This window comes from Cebus imitator, unplaced genomic scaffold (assembly GCF_001604975.1).
Source record: "Cebus imitator isolate Cc_AM_T3 unplaced genomic scaffold, Cebus_imitator-1.0 Scaffold378, whole genome shotgun sequence".
Taxonomy (NCBI): Eukaryota; Metazoa; Chordata; class Mammalia; order Primates; family Cebidae; genus Cebus; species Cebus imitator.
In genome coordinates, this window is record NW_016107693.1 from 159746 (window position 1) to 184082 (window position 24337).

At 39.5% G+C, this 24337-nt stretch overlaps 1 protein-coding gene and 1 long non-coding RNA gene across 6 annotated transcripts in view; both read left to right on the forward strand.

Annotated features, from left to right (window-relative positions):
* The window catches only part of SH3RF1 (SH3 domain containing ring finger 1), a 193809-nt gene that overhangs the window by 27778 nt on the left and 141694 nt on the right, over positions 1-24337 (forward strand). The window lies entirely within an intron of this gene.
* On the forward strand, positions 3521-6907 carry LOC108288577. The gene is made up of 3 exons (XR_001818749.2): positions 3521-3536; positions 4237-4239; positions 6813-6907. It is a non-coding gene; the product is annotated as an uncharacterized LOC108288577 (long non-coding RNA).

Genomic DNA, 24337 nt, shown 5'->3' on the forward strand with positions numbered 1-24337 from the left:
AAAAAAAAAAAAAAAAAAAAAAAAAAAAAAAAAAAAAAAAAAAAAAAAAAAAAAAAAAAAAATCAGTTCTAATTAATTGCATGTGCAGATACATCAGCTAAGATTGGGAGGCAATTAATCTAATTATGTTTAAAATACAGTTGCATACTTAAATAGACAGTCACACCCTCAGGCCTGCCTATCTTTTTCTACTTTCTCCTTTAGGCCCATAGTAAATTTTTTGGCCATTAGTGTCTGTGGAGCAGGACAAAGTGACAGAATGCAGATGAGCAGGGTTGCACATACTCCTAGCTCAGTTAGATACTTCAGTGTTAATCTCTATACAGCACACTGAGGCGGAAATATTAAAATATGCGGGGGAAAATTTGTGTTCTCTAGCTAACTCTCCCATATTGGGTGATCTTATTTTTGGCAATCTGAGCTCTCTTTATGAAATATGTGTCTCATGCTTCAATTTTGAATAAACTATAGCTGGGTGTTATTCCACATATTATCAAATAATTTGAATTTCAAAGTAAAACTTGATGAAGTAACACCTTGCCTAATAATAATATACCATTTGCATGAATGACTTTGCCAACTTCAGACACATGGTTCAGAGTGGCCAGTAAAAGTATCATCTGGGCTTTTGTAGTAGTTTTATACCCATCACATATTTAGTTGCTCTGACTTAGAGTGGATATGACACCCCTGGCAGACTGTGTTTTCCTTTTTGACTTAAGCAGTTGATAGTTGAACAGGTGAATGAATGTAGATATTTATGATTGTCTTGCCTACCTTTCATTAAAACCTGATGTGACCACTTTTCTCTACATTCAGTACATTCGGTTTCAGTGGAAGAATCTATTGAAGGTGGTCTTGTACAAATACTCCCTTATTGCCCCTCCCTTGGTTTCTGGTAGCATTAAAAATGATTTACAAGGCCAGGCGCGGTGGCTCATGCCTATAATCCCAGCACTTTGGGGGGCCGAGGCGGGTGGATCACAAGGTCAAGAGATCGAGACCATCCTGGTCAACAAGGTGAAACCCCATCTCTACTAAAAATACAAAAATTAGCTGGACATGGTTGGTACGCGCCTGTAGTCCCAGCTACTCGGGAGGCTGAGGTAGGAGAATTGCTTGAACCCAGGAGGTGGAGGTTGTGGTGAGCCAAGATTGCGCCATTGCACTCCAACCTGGGTAACAAAAGTGAAACTCCGTCACAAAAAAAAAAGATTTACAAATTACGTTTCAGTTTATAGAATATCCTGCAGTTACAAGGTTACAGTCTTTATTGCTGACCTACCACAGTGATACGGATTTTTCTTTCAGCTGAACTTGCTGTAGTTCTGGTCATATTATTTGTAGCAGAAACTGAGGTTTACTGCCATTGCTATATGTATGGGGGGTTATCTGGTTTTCTCCAACTAGGCAAGAATGGGATCTTGACGACAGTTGATGATGTTAGAACAATTGGAGCTCAGTTTTCTGGACTGTTTTTGCTATTCCTGGTATAAGGACATAAGCTTATGTCATCTCTGTGCTATCAAAATATAGTAGATTTTGTTGGACTATATAGATAAATTTAGATGGATATTTGAAACATGGACATTTGAGTATGTAGACTATTGGTCAACATGGCTTTTGTCGTGATTTGCATATACACAATCATTAGGGCCTTCTGATGTTCACGTTTTATGCATAGATACAGGCTTAATTCTAAGTACGTTTGCTCAGAAGAGAAAGTTTCATTTTATTTTCTTCTTTGAGGTTACTCAACATCCATCCAGTTCTGACTTCACAGTTAGTAGTTGGTAGAGCTAAAGTTGTGTTTAATAAGTTGATTATTACTTTATTCTTTGAAACAAGTTACTCTTCTTATGGTGGTAAATATAAGCAACTTCTTTCAAAATCTGGACCAATTTAGGATTTCAGTTTATAATGTAGCAAGATAGATATGTTATTTTAGCAGATGTTTGATCCCAGTCCTGCTATCATTAAGATGGAATATCTGCTTACAGAGTACGAGTATATGTACGGTGTATTTACTTCTGTATGTTAGGCATCTGTATAAATAAGCAACTTTTATTTTGCAAAACCTTTTCTAAAAACTAGATGACTTATATTTTTGGTTTCATACTTTTATCTTTTTTCACACAGTCTTATGTACCACTTTTAAATTAATAAAATGTTAACTAATAGTGCAATCTAAAGATTAATCAACAGGTCATAATAACAGCAAAAAACCATTGATAATGTTTAGAAAAATGCAGCATTGTGAGATTATTACTGTGTCTTGGTAACGTGAAATTTTAAATATTCTGTCTTGTGTTACTTTGTAAAATGTCCTTTGCATAAAACATATCAGTTTAGGTTAACTCTTTCTACCTACATTTTGGTTAGTAGATGCTGGATCTTGTGTGTCTTTCTCTGCCAAGCAGTGCTGGTTATAGTTTGATGAATTTAAATGATTAACTTATGTTGTAGGAGAATTTAGATTGACTGACATTCTGGCATTGACGGTATAGTGTGTTCTTGAGTCCACAAAAAAGAAGTATTGTGAAACTCTAGAATTGGGTAGAAAGAGATCATCTGTGCAGTGGCTTAAAAAAAAAAAAAAAAGCTGGGAAGAGCTTTTACAAAAGCAGCAGGAAGTACTTACTGAATCAGCACTGATTCATTGTGTGGAGGGGTTTGCAGATTTTTAATTAAGCTGCTGAATACTTAACAGTCCTCAATTCACATGGAAAAATTTTAAAATGGTGGTGGGTGCATGCACATTTGTGTGTTTGTGCAGGGCAGCCAAATATGATTTGCTGGGCAGTGAAAATTAGAAATAACATGTATGAGAACAGCAAGACAGATTGGAATAGAATGTCTTAAAAAATATAGAACAACCAAAAACTCACTCCATGTAATTCTGAGATCAGACAAAGGGATGGCCACAGCATAATAGGAGCATGTTGAAGCCTGTTGCTAAATCAGAAATGAACAGGAATGCAGTTCAAAACCTCATTTACTACTCTTTAGTCTGTTGCCCTAGAGACAGACTTCACATATTGACTTTGGCAACTCCAGGATAGCTTGCCATGTCTGCAGTTATTTAAGTAAAATTATCTGAATTTGTAACTTAAAAATAAAAGTTTACTGTAGTCAGTGTAACAAATTACATTTGTAGTCAGGTGGGAATTTCTAGAGGGTCTAAGTCATCTTTTGGAAAACACTGAAATAGAAGAAAAAGAATTCTGATTCTAAAAAGTTCCCATAGAAAAACAGTAAATGAAAGCAAGACTTCTTGAATACCCAATGCAAGAATTTGTTGAGGACAAATTTAAATTTCAGGCATTAACCTCATTTTGTAATGTGAATGAAATAACTAGAGAATGTAGATAACAAAATTAATAGTCAGGGGAGTGCTTAAAATATTGTTTAAAGATTAAACTAAGGGAATTAGCCTAGAATGATCAAGATTCCATCAAGTTCTGATTTTATTATTTATTTATTTATTTATTTTTTGAGATGGAGTCTTGTTCTGTCGCCCAGGCTGGGGTGCAGTGGTGCGATCTTGGCTCACTGTAACCTCTGCCTCCTGGGTTCAAGTGATTCTTCTGCCTCAGCCTCCTGAGTAGCTGGGATTACAGGTATGTACTGCCATGCCTAGCTAATTTTTATATTTTTGGTTGAGATGAGGTTTTTCCATGTTGGCCAGGCTGATCTCGAACTCCTGACCTCAGGTGATCTTCCTGCCTTGGCCTCCCAAAGTTCTGTTCTAATTTTAGATGATATCTTAGAGCAAGTGAGCTTTTCAGTTTTTTCTTATTCTTATATGTCTTGTCTTTTGGTATTTTCACTGTGTAGTTTTAATGAGAATAACATTTCAGAGATTTTCTTTATACTAGGCTAATGAGAGATTGTTTAAAAAGCTGTCAAATGAAATTTAAAAAGTAGTATGGAATTGGGAGAAGGGATGTGAAGACTGGGCAGCTATCTTGGAAACGAGTTCTTTTTCATGCAGTGCTGTTTCTCAAAGTCTGGTCCAAGGACCACCTGCATTAGAAACACCAAGTTGCTTGTTAAAAATGCACATACCTGGTGTCTTGGTCCATTTGCGCTGCAATAACAGACTGGGTAATTTCTAATGATAGAAATTTATTTGGCTCATGGTTCTGGAGGCTGGGAAGTCCAAGACTGAGAGGCCAGATCTGCTGAGGGCTTTCTTGCTGCATCATCACATGGCAGAAGGCATCATATAGCAAGACAGTAGGCAGGAGATGGATGGTAAGGGGGGGGGGGGCAAACACGCTTTTATAACAAACCCACTCCCTCCATAAAGGACAGTCCATTTATGAGGACAGAGCCTCATGACCTAAACATCTCTTTTTGGGCCCCATCTCCCATCACTGTTTTGTTGGGGATTAAGTTTCTAATACATCAATTTTGGGTGACACATTCAAACGATAATATCTGGGCCCCACTTCAGATCCACAGAATTTGATTTTCTGGAGCTGGGACCCAGAAATTTTCATTTTGAACAAGTTTCCCAGGAGACTTTTATGCACGCTAATGTTTGAAGAAAAATACCTCCAAAATGTAAGAGTAAATCTTAGCTATTAGGACATAAGAATTTAATATTTTTCCACTGGGGATAATTTCGGAAATGATGTTTCATTTTAAAAACATTGCCTGATAGGAAAAATTACAAAGATGTTAGAACATGGGCCACTGTGCAAGTGGTATTTTTTGTAGGGAGGAAAGTTTTCATGTGAAAGCAGTTTTATATTTGTGATTAAATTATACATCAGATCAATGATTGGGATGGGTTTAGGCAGAGTATTTCCCCTGTGGGGAAGAATGAAAGAGAATCATTTAACATTACAATTTTCACTCTACAAAAAATATATTTTAATTTGAAATAGAAAAAGATTTGATTAAGAATTTATAGATTCCTCCTTTTCCACCAAAGGATCCTATTTATAGTATTCTTTGACATATAATCTTCATTGTTCATATATATAATCTTCAGCTTTTATTTAAATTCTGAATAAAACTCTCAAATGACTTGAAATTTTATTTCACATTTTAAAAACTAGTTTTTATGCTGTGCTTTCTGCTGTTTAACTACAAGCAAGTCTGGTAACAGACTTAAGGGTTACAGCCATAAGGGCCAGAGAAGAGGGAAGTCTCAAGGTTGACTTTACTGAGCATCTGAGGCCTCACAGGAGGAAACCGGCCCCATTTCCCAAGAAGTGCCGTATCTCAGTAACCATGCTAGGAAGTCAAGTTCTGCCCACACAGTGTTCCAGCAGGATTTCATTTCAGCTTGTGGTTTTGATTTTTCATTTTAGGGCCCTACTCCAGGGCACACTGGCCTTCTCACTGTCTCCTCGGGTGGAGTTGTGGAGTTCAGGAGCGCTGATGTTAGCCATGGCCTGCACCAAAGCACATCCAGATGCTCTCAGCCCCTAAGGCCTTTACTTCCATGTATGATGGATTAAAATGCAAACAGAGCTCCTACAAAATTAGACCAGATAATCCTATGTAGAATTGGGGGTGAAGTTCACTGCCATTCTGCTAAAGAGTGAATTTGCTGAAGAAAATCTTTTCAGATCACTTCTAAATAGTATTTAGCATGTACTTCCTGTATTAATTTCAATGTGTAAACTTGGATACATTTCACATGGACTTGGGCAGTTTTAAAAAGGAAAGCTGCCGGGTACAGTGGCTGATGCCTGTAATCCCAGCACTTTGGGAGGCCGAGGCGGGCAGATCACCTGAGGTGGAGAGTTTGAGACCAGCCTGACCAACATTGAGAAACCCTGTGTCTACTAAAAATACAAAATTAACCAGGCACAGTGGCACATGCCTGGTAATCCCAGCTACTTGGAAGGCTGGGGCAGGAAAATTGCTTGAACCTAGGAGGTGGAGATTGCAGTGAGCCGAGATCGTGCCAGTGCACTCCAGCCTGAGCAGAAAGAACGAAACTCCGTCTCAGAAAAAAAGGAAAGCTTCACTTTAATTCAAAAGTCTCCCTGCATCTCCCTGCAATGAGGGGGATGCTTGGGTGATGATTAGTTTGGTCTGGTGTATGCATGGATGATCGTACTGAGGGCCTCATGTACAAGTGGTGTTAAGTGTAGTAATGAGTAGAACAGGCAAGTGCAGCATGGTGACTCTGGTTAGTAATAATGTGTCATGGACTTGAAAATGGTTACCCATGTAGATTTCAGATATTCTCACAAGAAATGACAAGTATGTGAGGTGATGGATATCTTAATAAACTTGATATAATCATTTCACAATGTATACATATTAAAAATGTTGGTATACTACAAATAGATATACTTTGTTAATTGAAGAAAAAAAAACAAAAAACTCCTTAAAACACGTTAGTATCTTTAAATTGAACAGTTTCTCAAACTGCTTTCTTAAATAATTAAGTGAAGCTGGCCAGACGCAGTGGCTCTTGCTCTGTAATCCCAGAATTTTGTAAGGCTGAGGTGGGTGGATTTCTTGAGCCCAGGAGTTTGAGACCAGCCTGGGCAAATGGTGAAACCCCATCTCTACAAAAAATAAAAAAAATTAGCCAGGCATGGTGTTGTGTGTCTGTGGTCCCAGTTAACTCAGGAGACTGAGGTGGGAGAACCATTTGAGCCCAGGAGGTTGAGTCTGCAGTGAGCCGAGATTGTGCCACTACACTCCAGCCTGGGTGCCAGAGTGAGAACCTATCTCAGAAAAAGAAAAGAAAAGAAATCAAGTAAAACTGAATTTATTATAATACCCCTTGAGAACTCACTGTAGATCTGAATTTTTTTTTTTTTTTTTNTAAAGTGGAGTGATCTTGGGTCACTATAGCCTCTGCCCTCTGGGTTCAAGTGATTCTCCTGCCTCAGCCTCACAAGTAGCTGGGATTACAAGCATGTGCGACCACACCCAGCTAATTTTTGTATTTGTTTTAGTAGAGATGGGGTTTTACCATGTTGTGCAAGCTGGTCTTGAACTCCTGACCTCAGGTCATTCCCCTGCCTTGGCCTCCCAAAGTGCTGGGATTACTGGAGTGAGCCACCACACCTGGACAATCTTAATTATTTTTACAGAAAAATTTTAATCTACACATCTTGTGTTGTGCCTTATAGTTATTCTGAGTATCCTTTAATGTACTCATTTTCATAAAGATAGAAATGTGTGAAAATAAGGTGGACTAACCACTGCTAAAGGTAGAATGGTTAAATTTTTGTTAGATGATGCCTTTTTATTTCTTCAGAAGGATCTTGGATGAAAGGTAACTTTGAATAATTATTTTAATGAAAACATACATACATATGGACTGAATAACAGTGGCTAGTTCCAAGGTCATTCCTCACAGATGTCTTTTTATTGTTTTCTGAACAGCACTTGTGATTCGGAACTCACTTCATTAACCTCTCATTATTTCTCTGAATGCTTGGCTTTCTGAACATCAGCTTTTTTTCTACATGTCATTTAGGCACTTGGCCCTCAGCGTATATTTCATGTTTTAATAGAGATATGCAATGGTTACAAAAATATTCGCCTTGTACAAAGTAGGTAGATTTATAACCAATGTTGCTGGCACAATCTTGGCAGAAATGGCTACCTATATATTGTGACAAGGCAAAATTTCCAAGTTGAAGAAGGAGGTAAATAAAAAAAAAGATTGGTGGAGAATGACTTAAATGAGCCAGATGTATCCAGCATATTCTAGCATATTTAAGAATTGACCCAGTACGGTGCTGTACAGTTAAGCCATCATTTTTGAGAGTGAATGGAGGACTGACATGGTGTTTTGAGATTGAAAAAAGGGCAAGGGGCGGGCGGTGGTAGTGGAGTGATTAGCTTTGAAGTCATTTACCTGTCAGTTTTATGCCAGAAATAGTTAAATAGATAGTCATCTAGGAAGAAAGAGGATAGGGAAGCTACAAATGCTGCTTTTGAAGTGATGGAAGGCAGGGCTCAATATGAGGAGGAAGATGGTAATAAGAAGAGAATTCTTTATAGCAGGATATTAGGGCAGCTGAAATGTTTTCAGACTGGAAGCGAACATGCCCTAAGCTGACAAACCTAGACTACTTTGTATTTAGCAGTTAGACCATGTGGAAGAATAAACTCTGACAGTGTTGTTGCCTGGTATGTGCCAGATTCAAGGAGGCAATGACTCATTCCGTCAAAGCAGCACAGAGCTGATTCTTGACCTTATTGCTGTCAACTCCAATTTTTGGAAAGTCACTTCAGCCTGATAGACAACAATTCATTATTCTCAGCCTTGCCTACCTCACAGGCATCTATCAGGACAGATGTGTAAGAACGTACTGGGTGTTTGGAACAGAGCATCCTGTAGATTCATGGTATTGGTGAATCAAGAGGGCAGCAGAGTGTCTATGGCAGCTCAATATTCATTTTCCTGAAGGCGAAGATGGCTTGTGAGGCCACTGTATTTGACCAGTGCCAGTGTTCCTCACACCCTTCCATGCCCATGATGCCTGGTGGTTCCTTTCCCCTCTGCTGTGCAGAGTATTACTAGTGCAGGTAGGCGTGGCTATACCCTAATTCTGACCAAGCTTGGAGATGTTAAAGAAAATATTATTCTGATGTTTGTTGAGATGGTAAGTAAGACTTTATTGAAAACTGTTTCATTAGAGTATTACACAAGGAGCGAGAGATAGGGCTCTATTCTGAATATAGCAAAGGCAACTGGAAATTTTTAGCCAATGGGTTAGAGTGTGAGGAGAGAGGAAAATTTACCAAGAGGGGAAAATTGCTGAGAGGAGACATCAAGTTTAGGGGAGATTCTTGCTTACCTGACCTAATAGGACTCTTGCTAAAGGCAGACCAAGGACTTACAGATCAAAGGTGGGAGATGAGGAGCTAGATATCAAGGGTGGTCAGATTTCAGGCATTGAGTGGGGAGACTCATAAATGGATTTAGCAGGATTCTTGCTAAAAGTGGTCCTACAGGTCTTGAATAAGCTTATTTCTTGGTTCTTGAGAGACTATAGGGTATACTTTCTCTTTGGTCTTTTTACTAATTCTTTATCAGTAATATGTATTCGTCTTTACTATCCTGTATCCTTTTGCTAACTCTTCTGGCCTCAGGACACCCTCCTTAATAAGTTTTGAAAACTCTCTGTAACTCACCGGAGCCAAGCTTCCTGGATTTCTTTACTGTACATGTGACTCAGCTGGAGATGTAATTCCGAAATTCGTATTTTTAGCATACTGGTGGTCAATGTAGGCAGCTACCTTGTGGGTATGTGTAACCATTTCCCCTCTCGAAATCAGCCCCTCTTTTTTAAAAAATTAAAAATATAGGTGGGATTGGGCTATGTTGCCCAAGCTGGTCTTGAACTTCTGGCCTCAAGCTATCCTCCCACTTCGGTCTCCCAAAGTGTTGTGATTACAGGGATGAGCCACCGTGCCTAGCCTGAAATCAGCTTTAATTCTCTCCCATGTAAATAAGCACCTGGTGAAAATCATCTTTGGAAAATTAGTGCTTTTCAAAATAATCCATGAGTCTCAGTATGACTTTCAAATCACCTTCACTGTGTGTCTGGGAACATTTCAGGTCAGTTTCCCACATCACATCACTCCTCTTCTGCTTCTTGTATTCCCACTCACTAGCCGTCAGGTGTTGGTTTATTAGGAGACATTACTGTGCATGTCACACAGCCAGTTGGCGTCACATTTTTGGCTCCTTCTGTTGAATCTCTTTCTAGTTGGCTGGCAAATTAAATCTGTTCATTGAGAAGGGAGCGTGTGCATATTTGTGCTTGTTTATGTGTATGTCTTACTGGCAGGGGATGAGACAGAAGCAAAAGTTGGGTCAGTCAAATACCCTTGTCTCTCTTCCACTTTCTAGTTTTGGGAGATACTTTTCCGTGCCATTTTGTAACAGATGATATCCTGGGTTTTATTATTCAGTCCTTTGTGTCTAACAGTGAATTGTTAACATTTGAGCCTACATATTTAGCATTTTATTATGGGGATAATAAGATAGAAACAATGTATGTATTTACATATCCATATCTCAAATCTCAGAGACTAGTAACCATAGCGATGATATCTGTGAGTTACCTTACATGAGAATTTCTGGGGACAGTAGTGGATTCTTAGCATGTGTCAGGTAATCTTTTGGGTGCTTTATATATATTAACTTATTTAATTCTCATAGCAACACTGAAGTAGTTGCTACTGTTACCTCCATTTTCCAGGTGAGGAAGCAGACACAGAGAGGTTACATAACTTGTTTAAGGTCACACAACTGATAAGTAACGATATACTTAGTCTAAATTATGGAATAGTAAGAAACAACCGTGAAATTTGAGAGGCTTAATACAGTAGAGGCTTATTTCTCACTCAAGGCACACGTCATGTGGATTGGCAGAGGGACACCCCTCATTATAATCATTAGAGTCACTCGGAGACCCAGCCGACAAAGGCTCCATCTCAGCACATGCTTCCACAAAGGGAACTGGCAAGTCGAGCTCTGGCTTAAAGCTTCCACCTGGAAGTGACGTTTTACTTCCCACATTTCATTGTCCAAGGCAAGTTTCTAGGCCACGATTCCATTTCAAGGAGGTAGGAGAGGGCAGTCCTGCCATGTGCCTAGAGGGAGAGAAGAATCGTAATGCTTATGGTAGAGCCAGGACTGGGAGCTAGGCAGTTGGCCTACAGATGCTGTGCCAGTGGTGAGAAATGTCAGAAAACACATGGCAAGGATCCTGAGGCAAATGCTTTCCAGAACAGTTTTGTCACTCAGGATGCAGAAGAAATGTCATTGAAAGAAATTAAGTAGACCAGGCAAGGTGGCTCAACGCCTGTAATCCTGGCACTTTGGGAGGCTGAGACAGGTGGATCACCTGAGGTCAGGAGTTCAAGAACAGTCTGGCCAACACGGCGAAACCCTGTCTCTACTAAAAATACAAAGATTAGCCGGGTGTGGTGGTGCGCACCTGAAATCCCAGCTACTCTGGAGGCTGAGGCAGGATAATTGCTTGAACCCGGGCGGCAGAGGTTGCAGTGAGCCAAGTTTGTGCCCTTGTACTCCAGCCTGGGGGACAGAGTGAGACTCCATCTCGAAAAAAAAAGAAATGAAGTAAAATCCCTTTATAATATATGCTCGTTGTTGATATAATGATTAATATGGCATATTATTATATTAGAAGCAGTGTAGCATAACAGGTAAGAATGCAGATTGAGTTAGGCTGCTTGGGTTGAAATGCCAGCTCCGTCACAAATTGCCTGTGTGACCCTGAGTAAGTTACTTCACCTTTCTGTGCTTCAGTTGCCTCATACTTAAATGGAAATAGTCATCATAGTACCTATCTTATTGAGTTATTGTATCATTGACAGGGATTTTTTTCTTTTCTTTTCTTTGTTTTGAGATGGAGCGACCTCGGCTTACTGCAACCTCCGCCTCCCGGGTTCAAGCAATTCGTTTGCCTCAGCTTCCCAAGTAGCTGGGACTACAGGCATGTGCCACCACGCCCAGCTAATTTTTGTATGTTTAGTAGACACATTTAAATATACAATAAATATATATTTATATAAATATTATATTTAATAGTAGACACATTTAAATATACAATAAATATATATAAATATATTTATATAAATATGCAATAAATATATATTTATTTAAATGTAATATTTATATAAATATATATTTATTGTATAAATATTATATTTAAATAAATATATATTTATTGTATAAATATTATATTTAAATAAATATATATTTATTGTATATTTAGCTTTCACTCTGTTGGCCAGGATGGTCTCGATCTCTTGACCTCGTGATTCGTCTGCCTCAGCCTCTCAAAGTGCTGGGATTACAGGTGTGAGCCACCGTGCGCAGCCATCATTGACAGGGATTTAAAAAATGGTGTGTATGTCACGACTAAAACACTAATATATAGTAAATGTTGAGTGAGTATTAACTACTGTTTTTATTATGAATTTTGTCATGCCACAGAGTAAATGACATCACTAAACACTTAACCATAAACAAAAAACTTTGATGACCATTGTAGTCTGTCAGGATATCACTGCATTGCTATGTATGCTAGCTGATCATAATACTTGGGTACTGTTTCATATTTAAAATTTATATTTTTGTTCATTCTTGTTTTGCACAGTAAGATTATAGGAGGAATTCTGTTTTAAGAATATCAACATACAGGAATTTGTTGATTTAGTTATTCAATATATTTGTATCTAGCAACCCAGTATATCAAAATCTGGATGTGGGAAACAAATTAAAAGAAAACCTCTAAAACAGTGATTGTCGATGGGGTGTGGGAGTGATCTTGCCTCTCAGGGGACGTTTGGTAATGTCTAGAGGACATTTTGTCATGGGGGATGTCATGGGGGTGCCTGGGGGGCAGGCTGTCATCCTACCATGCACAGACAGTGATCTTGCCTCTTAGGGGACGTTTGGTAATGTCTATAGATGTTTTGTCTTGGGGGTGTCATCATAGGGTGCATGGGGGGACAGGCGGTCATCCTACCACGCACAGACAGTGATCTTGCCTCTTAGGGGACGTTTGGTAATGTCTAGAGGACATTTTGTCATGGGGGTGTCATGGGGGTGCATGGGGGGACAGGCGGTCATCCTACCACGCACAGACAGCGATCCTGCCTCTTAGGGGACGTTTGGTAATGTCTAGAGGACATTTTGTCATGGGGGTGTCATGGGGGTGCATGGGGGGACAGGCGGTCATCCTACCACGCACAGACAGCCATACTCCCCAACAGACAGCTATCAGGTCCAAATGTCAGTAGTACCAAGACTGAGAAACCCTGCCCTGGAGATAGAAATCAGTTTACCATAAATTGTTTTTAATAGAAAAGATCCCTTAGAGTTCAAAAAAATACAGGTAGATTTCTGTTGTGGTAAATATCGTTGTCACGACCTATTGGAAATAGTATAAGGCTGTTTCCAAAGAATGCCAGGCAGTACTTTCTACCAAAGCTGTGCTGTGAGGTATAGCAAAGTCTATTAAATGGCAAGTCCAGTGTTAGAAGTGTGTTAATGAATTCTCACCCATGAAAGCAGCTATTAGGATATCATTGTTTAGATGTAAATGTTCTTCACCCAATGAACTTCACCAAAATGTTTGTAAGTTGCTCTGGCAGTATATTTGAGGACTCAGATGTTTAATTTACTTCTGGGGAGAACTAGAAGATCATGATATTTGGTCTAAACCAGAGTTTCTCAACTTCACACTCGACATTTTAGGCTGAATAATTCTTTTTGTGGGGTGGGGAGGGTGTCTCTTTTGTGCATTCTAGGATACTTAGCAGCATACCTGGTGCCTATGCACTAGATGCCAGTGATACATTCCTCCTGGACCCCCTGATTAATTATCACCAGTTGGGGCAATGAAAAAAAAATTGACATTGCCACTTGTCCCTGACAGGTGGGGCTGAGCAAAATTGCCCCCAGTGGAGATCCTCTGGTCTAGAATAATTTGTATGAGGACACTGCTTTCTCTGGGGCGTTCCGATGGACTAAACAGAGAGACTGAGAGTTAACAGAGTGACATCAGAAAGGACAAACAACTGCAACAAAAAATCAGGAGTGCTTTTTAGCTGTGAATCAGAATGACAGTTGGAGGATATCTCAGAAAACAAGATGGAGAAGCAGATGGTAACTAACAGGGACAGAAAGTGGTTTGTTTATAGCTGCTCTGAGGCAGCGGTGGAAATAGAGAAATTGTGAGGGAAGGAAGACCCTCAGACTTACCTGAAAGCTAGATTTTCAATTATGTGTCTTAATGAAATGTCAGCTTGTAAGGGCAGAGCTGACAAGTATGAAAGAGTAATAGTTCTGTGAAATAATAGGGTAGACGGAGGTGGTTTGCTGATTAAGTTGCTCATTATCTGGAGGCAATAAAGAAAATCAGTCAATGAATTATTGCGGTCAAACATAACTTCCATTTTTCCAGAAGCCAAACAGCCAAAACCGTCTAAGACAACCAGGTTTGTTTTGTATGACTTACAATGACAATTCCTGTTTACCAATGAGTTAAATGACGTAAAGTGTAATGTAATGAGTTAATAGATATAAAACACTTTGAAAAGTACCTATCCTGTGATAAGCCTTCAATAAATGTTAGTTATCAATAGCTGTTGAAATGATAACTGTGAATAATCATATCAGTATCATTTTAGTTTTAAATTATTTTATTCTAATTCTTTGAAATTTGGTAATTATTTTATGATATATATGCTACTGTACATGTGGACTTCCAGATAACCAGAATATTAAATTAAGCAGAATACCCCGTTTACCAACTATTCTGAGTAAACCACAGTTTTCTTTTTTTTTTTTGAGATGGAATCTTGCTCTGTTGCCCAGGCTGGAGTGCAGTGGCATGGCTCACTGCAACCTCCTCCTCCTCCTGGGTTCAAGTAGTTCCCTTACCTCAGCCTCCTGAGTAGCTGGAATTATAGGGGCCTGCCACCATGCCCGGCAAATTTTTGTATTTTCAGTAGAGATGGGATTTCACCATGTTGGCCCAGCTGGTCTTGAACTCCTAAATTTAGGTGATCTGACTTCCTCCACCTTCCAAAATACTGGGATTATAAGGATGAGCCACCACGCTTGGCCCAGTTTACTACTAATATAATCTGCTGCATATGAAGGCTTCATATTTTCAATCAGGCAGTTCATACTACTGATCAGCAGACTAGTAGATTATATATTCAGAGTTCAGAGATTAAACTGAAGTCCTGCATATTTGTTTGATGGGTGTGAACCTTATTTGCGGCTTTGAAGTGTACCACTGAAGAGGGGTAAAAACAGATCTAGTAGCAGCCATTTTTCAGGATTATAGCACAGTTTATCAAAATTTATCCAGTCTACTCCATTTTATTTAGCTATGATGTGTGTACCAAGCTGTGACAATCAGAAAGTATCTGGTTAGTAAACCTGAGTTCATTTGCCGCAGCCAAACTACTGCTCTGGGATAGTATGTGATCAAAGTTTGTACTTTATTTTAACCTCTAGGTATTGGAGAGAAAGGGCCAGTGGGATGAGAAGTCTTGGATTCATTATTTCAGCCTTTTATTCATTATTATGTGACTTTGGGCAAGTTGTGTGATTTTTTTGAAGTTCGTTTCATTTCCATTACATGGGGGTAACAGTTCTCCCTCCACATAGAGCTATGGTTAACAGTGAACCGATTTCGAAGACACTGTGAAAACCATGAAGCTCACTGACTTGGTCTACCTGTTTCTAGTTTCTTCTTCCTCCATTTCAGTCTTCACATTGCTATGGTGGTCTTTCCCAAATGTGGATTTGAACATCATTTCCTTTTATAGTTCCTTCAGAATAGTTCAAAAATTTTAGTACTGTCTGTAAGAGCATGTTGGGTCTGACATCCTTTCTTGCCTCACAGGTCCTTGCTAGCGCTCATACTGGCCACCCTGGCCATCCAGGGTTTAAACTGCTTTAAGCCAGTTCCTGTATGCCTGGCTTTGCAAATTGGCCTGTCCTGCAGTGCCTGACCACCATAACCAGCAACCTGGCCTGGTGCTCTCTCCCTTCAGAGGAGGCAGTAAGGTCTTCCTTTTTGCTAATACTGTGTCTGGGATATGTCTCCATTAGAGGAAAAAAATATAAACTGTTGAAATATTTTTTCCCCTTCCCCTCCTTCTGGACTAACATGTTTTTTAAGACAGGATCTGATACTTATATATCTTTGAATGTCTAATGTCAAACAGTACCTGACATGTAGCAGGTATTTGATGAATATTAGATGAATGAGTCAGTAATTGAAAACAGATGGTTCATGAAGAAGTAGAAAGAGACATTCGTTGTCCAGGTGATTTGGAGGGAGCAGTAATGCACAGTGGGTGGTTATGTTGGATGGAGGAGTGAGTATTCTATAGCAGCTTTGAGCAAAAACTAATCTTAGTTGTTCAGAATCTTGAGTGTAGGAGAAATTTATTTCCTTTTTATTTATTAGTAATAAATTTTGGAGTTATTTATTTATGAGTAACAAACATGACCAGAAAAAGTAAACTAAGAGCAACAATAAATGTAATTATGGGCCACATTTGTGGAATGTTTATGTGCCAGTACTATTCTAAGTGCTTTGCATACTTTCACCCAGTTAATTCTCACAACAATCCCAGGCGGTAGGTATTGTGGCCGCCTTCTATTTACAGATGAAGAAACTTGGGCTCTGGGAAGATAAGTAACCTGCCTATGCCCGGCACTTGTGGCCTTTTCATTACATTTTAGCACCTCACAGGAGTGGACCAAGACACTGTTTTTCAATCTTTTGAGCATATTGTTTAATTTGGTGGCTATAAACTTAAAAACTAACTGTCTTTTTTTGTTTTCTGAGACAGAGTCTGGCTCTGTTGCCAGACTGGAGTGCAGTGGCACGATCTCAGCTCACTGCAACCTCCACCTCCTGGGTTCAAGTGATTATTCTGCTTCAGCCTCCCGAGTAGCTGGGACTACAGGCATGTGCCACCACGCCCAGCTAATTTTTTGTATTTTTAGTAGAGGCAGAGTTTCACCACCTTAGCCAGGATAGTCTCGATCTCCTCACCTTGTGATGCCCACCTCGGCCTCCCAAAGTGCTGGGATTACAGGCATGAGTCACCTTGCCCAGCCATAACTGTCATTTTAATAGAGGGGGATACAGTAATTTTTTTTTTTTTTTTGAGATGATGTGTCTCTCTGTCAACCACGTTGGAGCGCAATGGCGCAATCTCGGCTCCCTGCAACCTCTGCCTCCCAGGTTCAAATGATTCTCCTTCAGCTTTCTGAGTAGATGGGACTACAGGCATGTGCCACCATGCCTGGCTGATTTTTGTGTTTTTAGTAGAGCAGGGTTTCACCATGTTGACCAGGCTGGTCTTGAACTCTTGACCTCAGGTGATCTGCCCATCTTGGCCTCTTAAAGTGATGGGATTACAGGTATGAGTCACTCTGTCCAGCCTGGAATCAGTAATATTTGAATAGTTGATACTTAACATTTTTAGCTTTGAGATTTTTATTTTAGATTGAAATATTTCTAGATTTTATAGAAAAACAAGGCGAAAACTAAAGGAAATTTCTCATCTTCAGAATTCACCTTAATTCCTTTTAATTGAATATTATTTACTCTGTAGGAAGGAAAAAACATTTTGAAATGTTTTTCATAAATCTGCCTCTTGCTTATGTATAGCGGATGGGGCATCCATGCCTCTATTTGAGGGCCATTATTTTGAATGAGATACATTTGGATTCTTTATAAATATGGGTAGGTTCATTTAGCTGTGCACCATTTAAAGTCATGTTGAATTAATCATTGTTATTTTATTTTATTTTTATTTATTTATTTTTTTTGAGACAGAGTCTTGCTCCATTGCCCAGGCTGGAGTGTAGCAGTGTGATCTTGGCTCACTGCAGCCTCTGCCCCCCGGCACGCTCAGGCGTCAGCCTCCCAAATAGCTGGGATTACAGGCGCGTACCACCATGCCTGGTTGATTTTTGTATTTATAGTAGAGACAGGTTTCACTCTGTTGGCCAGGCTGGTCTCAAACTCCTGACCTTAAGTGATCCACCCACCTCCCACCTCCCAGAGTGCTGGGAGACAGGCATGAGCCACCTCACCTGGCCAAGCATTGTTTTTTAAATGACCCACTCATATAAATACAATTAGAGACAGCAGAGCCTTTTCATATTTGTGTTGTTTAGATTTTAATCGTAGTTGCAATTTGGCATTGATTTGACATTTGATATTTGAAATGCCTTTCATCCATCCCGTATACTCTCAGGAGCATAAAGTGGGATTGGTTTTGCTCCCAGTTGTGATGAGTAAGCTGTGAGGGCTTACTCATGAGTAATACTCTATGGAGATAAATGCTCTACATTAGTATTCACTTCTCACTTTCTTGCCTCAGCCCAGGATATTTATAGGGATGTTAGGAAAACGTTCTGAAAACAGTGATGTTAAGCAAAGTTAGAGGACTTCTAACACATAGTATGCATTGTGTGTGTGTCGTTTTCCAAATGTATGGGGCCATCAAATAGCTTTTTTTTTTTTTTTTTTTTCCGGTAAAGCTTTCATCTATCTAAATTTTAAAAATATATGAAGTAATATAGCAGGTTTTTTTTTTTTTTTTTGCCGGTAAGCCAATTTATGTTTCCAAGAGTTCTAAGAAACATAATTTGGAAAACAAAAAAAGTCATGTGTTGTACAAGAAAGTATTATATTTAGATCGTTTTTTTGAAGATTCAGAAAATTGTTCCTCTGATTATTATTAAAGAAGGTGACTACAGAAGTATTGGAGAACTGGGTTAAGTTTGACAAAAGAATTGTTTTTAATTAAATTCAAAATGTTAATTATTCTATGTAAGTCACAATAAAAAAAGAATTATAAAGGTGATTTCAGTTTTCCACAAGCCACTGCACTCCAACCTGGGCCGCAGAACAGATCCTGTCTCAAAACGAACAAAACAAAACTTTGAGATATGATTATAGTACATATCAAACCCTGTAAACTAAAAGAGCTCTTTCCTGGTGGGACTGTTGTGCCATTAAAAAAAAAAAAATCAGGTTAAGCTATTTTCTGGTTTACACTCTTGGAACCATGTGGATTAAGAACAGAATTGTTTTTTTGTTTTTTTTTAAAGTAAAATTCTAACATTACAAAATTATAGGAGATACTTGTGGAAGTATTCATTAGAATTAGTCTAGAATTGACAAATTAGGGCAGGGAAATCTAAAATATTTTTTGTGTATTGGTATGGTATATGTCTGAGTCTGTATGAAACATAAAATAGAAAGTGTACTGATGGATAATTACATGCTGTGGTAGGCAGACTAATGTGTCATTCCCTTTCTCTCCCCTCAAGATGTTTACATCCTAATCCCCAGAGCCTGTGAATGTGTTATTACGTGGCAAAGGGGATTAAGGTTGCTAATCAGCTCTCCTGGAAAAGGAGATGATGATCCTCTGTTATTTGGATGAGTCCAGTGTAATCAGTCACAGGGGCTTCTAGAAGTGGAAGAGGGAGGCGGAAGACAAGGTCGGAGTGATGTTGCATGAGGAACTCAACCTGCTGTTGAAGATGGAGGAAGGGGCCCCAAGCCAAGTGATACAGGCATCCTCTGGAAGCTGGAAAAGGCAAGAAAACGGATTTTTCCCTAGAACCTCCAGAAAAAAACTGCAGCACTTGTCAGCACCTTGATTTTAGCTCAGAGACCCATTTTGGACTTCTGACCTCCAGAACTGCAAGATAACAAATTTGTGTTGTCTTAAGCCATGAAGTTTGTGCTAATTTGTTACAGCAGCCGTGGGAAACACATGTCTACTGAAATCTGTTTGGATGGTCTACTTGTGTTTGAAGACTATCTGCCTGTGTAGCCAGTATTTTCTAGTGCAGGTTTTTAATTCTTGCAGAAGGTATACATCTAGAATACGTACTTAACAAATATTCTATTTAATAGTCTGCTCACTGCTCCTGGAAACAGCTGAAAAAGTAGAATAGGGAGATAACTACTTGAACAAAAATAGTAGTTAAAAACGCATTATGTTACTTTTGTAGGAAATGAAATCCTTAATAAAATTCAGACCAGGCATTTGGGATTCAGAATCACTTCATGACTCTATAATTTGTAGAGTTCCCTTCATTTGCTCTTGTGACATTATTTTGAAAAGTTTCTCTTCCTGAATAGAAAAATGCAATAAATTCTGTTCATGTGTCCAGGGATGGTAAGTCTTCCTATGGGAAATTCCACTGTCTATCCTATTGCCCTTTGACATTCCTCTTAAAAGTAACTGGGTCTGCCTTTGCTGGGCCCTGTTCTGTGCCTGGAGATCTGTGGTCTCTCTATTGGCAAGTTATTTTCAGGCCACTGGTGGAGAAAGGCATATAAAAAGAGTAATTAGAGATCAGTACTGTAGTATAGTAAAATAAATAATGAATAGATGTTATGGAACACCCAAGGATCCCAGCTACCCCTGCCAAATGTTGTTTCGGAATATCAAATGCTAATTCAGATTTTAAAAGTAATGGTTCTATTGCTGTGGGCTCCATTACAAGTTCTAAAGCATAAACTCCAACTCTATCCCTGATACCTATTAAGACAACTACATGTTTTTGTAATCCATGGATAGTATATGAATCACTTTGTCATGTACCTATCAGTAAAAGATGAAATATTTGGTGATAAATACAGCTTATTCAAGAGGAACATTTTTCAAATGCATATAAGAAATTGGGAATAGCTGTTTTTCATTTGTGATGTCAATTTTTTTAGTGTTTAATTCAGAATTTTTTGGAAATAGGTTATTGATTGATGTTGTAGTCTAATTTTTTTCTAATTTTTTGTTATTTCCTATTATTTTCTAATTGGAATTAAACTCTTGGTTCTTCATATATGTATTTTTTCTTTCATAGAGATATATTTTTTCTTTCATATATATTTTTTCATATATATATATATATATATAATTTTTTTTCCAAGACAGGGTGTTGTTCTGTCCCCCATGTTGGAGTGCAGTGGTATGATCACAGTTTACTGAAGCCTCAACCTCCTGGGCTCAAGCAATCCTGCCTCAGCCTCCCAAGTCTGTAGGTCTAGAGATGTGTGCCACCATGCCTGGCTAGTTTTTTACTTTTTATAGAGCCCTCGTCTCTACATGTTTTATAGAGGCCCCGTCTCTATATGTTGACCAGGCTGGTCTCAAACTCTTGGTCTCAAGTGATCCTTCCACCTCAGCCTACCAAAGTGCTGGAATTACAGGTATGAGCCACTATGCCTGGCCTCTTATGTATTTTTAAAAGCAGTTAGGTGACTGAGGTAGTACAATTTAGATTTAAAATTAGGTGACTAATGCTAGGCTAACACATTCAATTCATCATCCAAATCACAGTTATTATAAGACTTTAGCTTCACTGACAGTTTTGGCATACTGTGTAAAATAGATTTACAAAGATAGGTTTTTATTATCTACAATAGTTTCCTATAAAATTGATGGTGCATTGTGGCCAATTTTTTAAAAAGCTACTGACCTAAAGTCATTTGCTGCTGCTGTGAGCCTTTCTATACCTCCCTTTCTATGGGGGTAAGGAATGGTTAAATGAGATTAGCATGGGCTTTGATAATCTCATTAATTACTATTTTATGTATTCTGATCTTTCTTGCTCTTTTTTTTTTTTTTAAATCGGGCTTCCTCAAATTTTTCTTCATTATAGCATTGCATGTATTTTGCTTTTCACTGCTATGGAATGGTAGTGTTATGGAGACCAGCAAAACCTTGGTATGTAGACACGACAACTATGATGAAAAGCAAGAATTCTTTTATGAATTTGTAACTGAATTATAAATGTCAAGTGACTGTGAAAGACGAACCAAGTGGGAGTTTAAATTAATTTTAGAAACAAAATATGCTCTTTTATCTACAGCATGATTCGCATTGTCTGGGAGGTTCTTCATTCACTTACCAAAGGTACTTGTCCACCTACCTCTTTCATTCACATTAAGTGTACTAAACAAAAGAGACCAACGATGAGTCACAATATTTGGTTGTTCTGATGTCACGACATTAAGTAGATTAATGGCATTAGTCAGAATATTGTTTCTTCTAGAAGTGGTTATCAGAAGTGTGTTGCTATTATATATAATAGCTTTATTCATTGTTTCCTCTGTTAAGTTTGAGGGGGTTGTCGGCAACATGGCAGCCGCCGCGGGTCACAGATTTGATCATCTTCCCTTATCTGCCAGAGGAACAGGTGTCCCTTCTTCTTTCTAAGAGTAACATGTCTCCGCTCATCTCTTTTGTTTTCTTGTCGTTGGTGGATCATGTCATCCTGCAATTTCAGTCTCACCACTGGATTCTTCTCTTTAAGCTCCCCAAGTTATTCTTACTTTTAAGACATACACACTCACCCAGCCTTTCCTCAACTCTGCTACTCCTTCAAGCTACCGTCACTTTTAGCACTTTCTTTTATAACCAACCCTTGAAAAATAGTGTAGCTCATTTGCATTTCCTCAGACTGACTCACTTCCTTTAACACTGCAGTCACCTTTCTATCTTGATGAAACTGCAGTCTTGACAGTCTCCAGACCCTCTTAGTCACAGAATCCATCGTCCTTTCCCCCAGTTTATCCTCCTTTACATCTGTGCTTTTAACCTTGACGCAGCGTGCTTGTTGAGATGGCTTCTTCCCTTCCTCATGTGCCCAGTATTCTGTCAAAGGTGTTTTGTGAACTCTACCTTTTCTCTGGTGGTGCTTCTCTTTGTGTCCGGTGACTTTAGGGGTTGCCATCTTGCTGATGACTCCCAAACAGTTTCCTCCAGCTCTTACTTGTGCTGGAGCTTGGGTCCCAAAAGTCCAGCCAATTTTCCCACCTGTGAGGTTGGCCAGCACTCAAACCCAGTATGTTTGAAGCCAAAGCAGGTCATACTACCTTTGTTTTCAAATCCTCTTCTCTTTTCATGATGCTTAACTTTGGTCATGTCCCTGTCATCTCTCTGTTGCCCAGGGTTAAATCTCAGGGTCAGCTGGTCATTAACTAGCACTAACCTTGTCTTGGTGATACCTTTGGAATTCATCAATGCAGAACTTTGCTCTCTTTACTCCCAGGAATGTAGTAATTGGTCTCTCTGTCTGAGGGGGCCTCCGTCTTTAGTCTCTCCTCTTTCCCAACTGCTGTTGGATTTCTCTGCTTAAAGTATAAAACCCTTGAGCACCCTGTTACCTATAGAATAAGACTCCGTGTCCCTTGGGCTGGCTTTCTAGGCCCTCAGGAATATGGCCCCCATTTTCCATTCCCACCTCATGTTTGACTTCCCCTCTTCGATACTCTGCTTCAGCTAGGTGAAGCCACATTGGGCAAATCCTGATGGCTCAGTCTTCAAGATCCCCCTCATCTTACTACATCTGAGCACCTCTACTATAACGTCCCCAAGCCAAGCTGTCATCATCTCCTGCATTACTGCAGTACTCTCATACCTGGTTACCCCTGCAGCTACCTTCACCTCCTGGAGTCGGTTTTCCATATGGTAGACAGAGACATTTTTTAAAGATAGCAATTAGAGGCCAGATGTGGTGGCTCATGCCTCAAATTCCAGCACTTTGAGAGGCTGAGACAGGCAGATCACCTGAGGTGAGGAGTTCGAGACCAGCCTGGCCAACATGGCGAAACCCCATCTCTACTAAAAATACAAAAATCAGCCGAGTGTAGTGGTATGAGCCTATAATACCAGCTACTGAGGAGGCTGAGTCAGGAAAATCGCTGAACCCAGGAGGTGGAGGTTGCAGTGAGCCGAGATTATGCCACTGTACTCCAGTCTGGGCCACAGAGCAAGACTCCATCTCAAAAAGAAATAAAAGGATAAAATTAGATCATGGCCTTATAGAAATATACAATATGCCATTTCCTCTGTTTATGACTCTTTGCTGGTTTCCTCCTTATACTCAGAACAAAATCATATTTATGACCACAAAGCCATACAGGATCTGCCTTAGCGGTTCACAGTGGGAGGTACTGCCTGCTTCCTGTCCCCGATAGGAGTGGTTAGAAATTAATGGGGCTTCCAAATTGTTATAAGGACAGTGATGTCGGCATTCAGAGCCACAGGGGCCCTGATGCTAAATGCAGCAAGACCACTGTATTCTGCCCCAAATATCAATGGTGCCTTTAAGGAGAAACACCCATTTTCACCTCTACTTATCTTTCCTTACCTCTTTGATTCATCTGTTCTCTTCCAGCTACACTGACCTTCTAGTTGTTCTTAAACACGCCCAACTATTCTGCCCCAGGCTTTTTGCCTGTGCTTTTTTTGCTGCCCGCCTTAGAATCACCTCTTCCCCACTTGAATCCAGTCTCTGCTCACATGTCATATTCTTTTTTATTTTTATTTTTTTTTGAGACGGAGTTGAGCTCTTGTCGCCCAGGCTGGAGTGCAGTGGTGCGATCTAGGCTCCCTGCAACCTTCGCCTCCCAGGTTCAAGCGATTCTCCTGCCTCAGACTCCTGAGTAGCTGGGATCACAGGCATGGGCCACCACTCCTGGCTAATTTTGTATTTTTAGTAGAGACAGGGTTTCTCCATATCAGTCAGGCTGATCTTGAACTCCCAATCTCAGATGATCCACACGCCTCAGCCACCCAAAGTGTTGGGATTACAGGCGTGAGTCACCACGCCCGGCCCACATATTACATTCATTCTTATTGATTACCCTTCTTCACCACTGTGCTCTTACCCTGCTTTATTTTTGTTTGTGCTTATCACAACCTGAAATTAACTTCTGTATTTATTTGTTGATCTGTTTGCCCATCACTCCATTAGAAAGTAAGCTCCTTTAAGTTCAAGACCAGCTTGGCCAAG